The sequence below is a fragment of the Helianthus annuus genome, chromosome 10 (assembly GCF_002127325.2).
Source record: "Helianthus annuus cultivar XRQ/B chromosome 10, HanXRQr2.0-SUNRISE, whole genome shotgun sequence".
Classification (NCBI taxonomy): Eukaryota; Viridiplantae; Streptophyta; class Magnoliopsida; order Asterales; family Asteraceae; genus Helianthus; species Helianthus annuus.
Window position 1 is genome coordinate 73142401 of NC_035442.2, and position 5698 is coordinate 73148098.

Here is a 5698-nt window from a genome sequence, read left to right on the forward strand (position 1 = left end):
TTTCGTTTGGGTCTCGGTTCGGAAAGGCAGCGCTCAGCTCCGAGGAGTGCCGCACACTCGCCCGTTCAAAACCCTTTGGTCAGTCTTTATGCCGCTGTTTGTGTTTTGGTGTTTTTGATCTTGCATCATAGTTGACTGCTTGTTTGTTAAACAATTGTTGTATTTAATAAAATGAGGTGGTATTGTTCCTGTTCAAGATGAATGATAATTTAGGATCAAAATAAGGTATATGGATCATGTTTAAAGGATGATAAATGCTAGATGAATGGTGTCGAGATGGTTAACCGGGTTGAATTGTTGTGATCCTGATTGATGAAAGATGATTCTTGTTTATGTGAATTTGTTTGTTGATTCGGGAATGTACGACTTGTTGGTTTTTTATTTTTTTCTCCATAGTCGATGATGATAACAATATATCTGAGACGCCTCCCGAGTTTGCGATTTCTGGGTGCGTTCGTTTTTGCATAAAAAAGTTTTTGTAAAAAAAAAAAGTTAAACCGTAAACTTTTAAACGTAAAACGTAAAATTTTTAACGTAAAACGTAAAATGTAAAAAGTTTCACGTAAAACGTAAAAATTTTTACGTTTCACGTAAAACGTAAAAAGTTTTACGTAAAACGTAAAACGTAAAAATTTTAACGTAAAACGTAACACGTAAAAGTTTTACATAAAACGTAAATCATAAAAAAGTTTTACGTAAAACGTAAAACGTAAAAATTTTTACGAAAAACGTAAAACGTAAAAAGTTTTACGTAAAACTTAAAATGTAAAAAGTTTAAAAAGCTTAACGTAAAACGTAAAAAGTGTAAAAAACGGCGCGATAAAAAAACGTGTAAAAACGGCGTGTTAAAAAAACGACGTGTTAAAAAAACGACGCTTGAAAAAACGGCGCGTTAAAAAAACGACGCTTGAAAAAGACCGGCGTAAAACGGCGCGTTAAAAAAACGACGCTTGAAAAAGCCCGGCGTGCAAAAACCAGCGCGTAAAAAAATTTGTCTTATTAAAAAATTTGAATTTAAAAATGCTTTTAATAAAAAAATTATTTTTAAAAAATAAAAATAATATAATAAAACAAAAAAGTAATAAAAAATAATAAAGACAAAAAGACAAAAAAAATAATTTTACTAAACTACCCTTTTGGATTAAACTATTAAAGACATAATAAGACAAAATGTATTTAATATTCATTATAGTTACTTTTAATCTTATCCATCCATCTTGTTGATCTAATGGTTAGGAACTGCTTCTCGCGGTTCTTGCAACTAGAGGCGGTTTTCATTTTAGCGGTCCCCTATATATATATATATAGGGTAGGGATCCTAAGAGAAGTCCACCCTATTTGAGAAACTTGAGAAGCAATCTGGAACACACATTTTCCCTAAGCAAAAAATGCAAAAAAAAGGTGAAAAAAATGCAAATCTTTTTTTATTTTTATTTTTTTTTTTGGTCGCAGCTTTTTCTTTAAGGATTAAATTTTTTATTTTTTAAATTTTTTTTTGGATTTATACATATGTGTATATTGTTAATCTTTTAACTATACATATATGTATATTGACAATTATACATATATGTATATACATGTTTAAAATTGAAAAAATGTGTGTTATAAATCCTAAACCTTATACCATAAACACTAAAGCTAAACCTTAATGCTAAACCCTAAACCCTAAAGATAAACCCTAATTCTAAACCCTAATGCTAAACCCTAATTTTAAACCCTAATTCTAAACCCTAATGCTAAACCCTAATGCTAAACCCTAAAGCTAAAACTAAACCCTAAAGCTAAACCCTTAATGCTAAACCCTGATGCAAACCCTAAATTTAAAGCTAAACCCTAATGCTAAACCCAAAAGCTAAACCCTAATGCTAAACCCTAAATACTATTACTAAACCCTAATGCTAAACCCTAAAGCTAAACCCTAAACCATAAAGCTAAACCCTAAACCCTGATGCTAAACCCTAAATACTAATGTTATACCCTAAATAACACTTATTTTTCAATTTTAAACATGTATATACATATATGTATAATTGACAATATACATATATGTATAGTTAAAAAGATTAACAATATACATATGTGTATAAATCCCAAAAAAAAAAATAAAAATAAAAAATTAAATTCTTAAAGAAAAACCTGCAATTTTTCCAAAAAAAAAAAATGAAAATTGCATTTTTTTACATTTTTTTTTTTGCATTTTTTTTGCTTAAGGAAAATATGTGGTTCAGAATGCTTCTTAAGTTTCTCAAATAGCCTACTACTTCTCACATGATCCTTATCCTATATATATATATATATATATATATATATATATATATATATATATATATATATATATATATATATATATATATATATATATATATATATATATTAAAAATATAAGCCAATGAATAGTATTCTAAATATTATAATAATATATATAGTTTTTTTAATAGTTATATCATCTTCTTTACTTTTTAAGTTGGATAACCTTGTGTTAACTGGTACTGGTATCGAAAATACCGGTACAGTTATCGGTACATGAAGGTAAAAACTGACGCTAACTTGGTACAAAAAATGCCAAAAGTCGATATCAAATTGATTTTGAAAATCTTTTTGTTCGGGGAATTCGGTAGTGCTACCCGGTACAATTTGCTAATCTCTGATCACGGGTACCGTACGAACAACAACGGTATCGTGCAACTTTTTTTGTTGATTTTCTTTAACTTTTAATGATTTCTTTTTTTAGTTTCAAGGGTAGGGATGAGCTCGGTGCCAACCAATACCGAATCGGTACCGGTACCGAAAATACCAGTTACATATGAAGGTAAAAAAATGTAACGAACCAGTACCAGGAACGCTAAAAGTCGTACCGAATTGGTACTTAAAATCTTTCGGTTCGGGAAATTCGGTACCAGTACCCAGTATCATTTGCTCATCTCTGACCACAGGTTTCATACGAACAACATCGTTACCAAACAACTTTTTTTGTTGATTTTCTTTTGGTTATCTTTTAGTGTTTTTTTTTCTATATTTTCTTTTTTTTCTTGTCAGTTGTCACACCCCCAAAATCCACATGCGGAGTGCCACCGCCTGGGGGCGTGACTGACCAGGATCCAGCCACCAATTATACTGAGCAATTTAATTAATAACATAAGTAGTATTCACCAACCACAAGGTTAGCAAATATCATAACCAAAGTTCAAAAGTTTTAGATTCAAAAAGTAGTTTAGGTAAGTAGCGGAAGCATAGACAAAATAGTTTAAAACAAAGTTCATAGTTCAAGTTTATTTAGAACCCAACACATGGGTTAGACGACCACTACACATCCACAAGCTGCAAGCTCCTGAGTCACTGGGTACCTGCAAAGCATGCAGTAGGGTATCAACATAATGTTGGCGAGTTCACGAGGTGTCAAGTTTTAGTTTTCGAAAACGTAAGTTGTTTAGATAAAGCATTTATAATCACGTTATGGGGAGCTACCCCATCTGTAAGCTCACTAAACTGTCGATACCGAAACTGTTGACGTAAAGTTGTTGTGCCCCGAGTCAATGTCTATCATCCTTGACCAAGATGCAAGGTCTACTAGTTCACGCCCGATCCCCCCAGTCACGGTGTGAGGTTGTCAAACCTAATAGCACTATCAACTAATAACCCGTTCGCCCCCGACGATTAATCGGTACTGTAAGCAGGGACTTAGTGTGATAGAGTTTCGTTTAGTTTTGCTAGTTGTGATTTATAAATAATATCCAAACGTATCTCCTCCCGAGATAGTGAATTAAAAGTACCCATTCGTATTTTCCCCCGGAAGTATTAGTTTGGAAGTATTCTTCCCAAAGATGTCAGTTTGTCCGTGTCCCTCCCTGGGACGCATGCTTTTAGTGTGTGAACTCACCTTGGGTTGCTCGGCAGATTAGGTTTCTTGGTCAAGCACGCTGGTCACCACGTCCTAGCATGGTTACCAATATAGGTCAGGTTTGGGTACAGAGATGTCACGTATATTTTACACATAACTTAACACATAGCATGCATAACATACAATTATCATTTAAGTTATTAGGCCTGTTCCAATCCTTAAACATTCAATCAGCACATAGCACAGTAGCACAGATACAAGCCCAAAACACGTTGTCACATTTGGTGGCCCAATAACTGAGTCAGACAGCCCAATCGAGACTAAGTGGTCTCGACTCGAGAACATGCGGTCTCGAGTCGCAACCAGGAGGTCTCGAGTCATAGACGTCTGGTCTCGAGTCCAGTCTCGAGTTGTCAGTATGTGGTCTCGAGTCGCAATCACCGCGGTCTCGAGTCGCAACTTAATGGTCTCGAGTCGAAACCAGAGGTCTCGACTCGTTTGCCTGCTGATTCTGGTACATCTGCGAGACTTGTACTAATCAATAGAATTTCATGTTCATGATTTTATGTACTATCCAACCAAAATGCATAAACATGTTTTCTTGTCTAAACTTCATTCAAAACGGATCAAAACACACAATTCAAATCTTCATATCATATTCAACACATATTCTTCTAGTTCATCATTAGGGTTTTCATCCTAAACAAACATGTTCATTTAAACCGATTTATGCTAGCATAATACACCTAGTTTAATGTATTATCAATCATCATCATTCACACACATCCGAGAACATGATAGCACCATATTCATACATTTTTCTACTTATTCATATGTCAAGTTATCATGATAATCAATAAATCACTCTATTCTCCCTAGACATAACTTTATCTAGAAATCAAACATCTACATCATTTACCCATTTTTAACTCACTACATCATACAAAATCATGCAAAGAGACCTCTAAACTAAGCATGTATCTCATCCATCAAGCACATATAACACCTAGTGCACAATAAAACACTAACCGGTTGGATTCCGAGGTGTGAGGGTATGAAGGACCGATGAATGGGCTTCCAAATGAGATTACAAGCAATCCGAGCACTCCCTTATGGTTGCCGGTTTGAACCGAGAGGGGTGGAGTGTTGAGGTTTAGGGTTTTAGTGAGGGAGAGAGTGTGTGTAGGATGATGTGTGAGAGTGTAAGGGAAAGGTGGGTGATGGGTTTTTATAGTTGGTTTGGGTGGTGCACCCTACAAGGGTTTCGAGTGGGGCTCAAAGGGTTTGCGGCCCAACCAGCCCAACTATTTACTGTTCACTCGAGACCGAGTGGCCTCGAGTCATGGTCTTGGTTCACTAGTTCTTATGCACACACACATATATATATATATATATATATATATATATATATATATATTTCATACACGTTATCAACACATAGCACATCAAGATAATTCACACCTTTCATTTAATAACTTACACATTGTCACTACAAGATATATGCTCGGGAAAACCCAGAGTGTCACATTATCCCCAAGTTTTAAGAACTTTCGTCCCGAAAGTTAAGGCAGCCACTGTCAAGCTAGTATGAGTGAGAGTGTTTCAACGGGGTGTCACATCATCCCCCCGTTAGTTTGGAATTTCGTTCCGAAATTCGGTTGTAGCTTCAGTGCTGGGGGTTTCATTTGGGAACAACTGGGGATACTTGCACTTCATCTGGTCTTCCCCCTCCCAGGTAAACTCTGGGCCACGTCGCGAGTTCCAACGAACTCGCACGAGAGGTATCTGGCTACGTTTGAGGGTTTTGATCTCTCGATCCGTGATCTCAATCAGTTCCTCAGGAAAGTGTAGCTGTTCGTC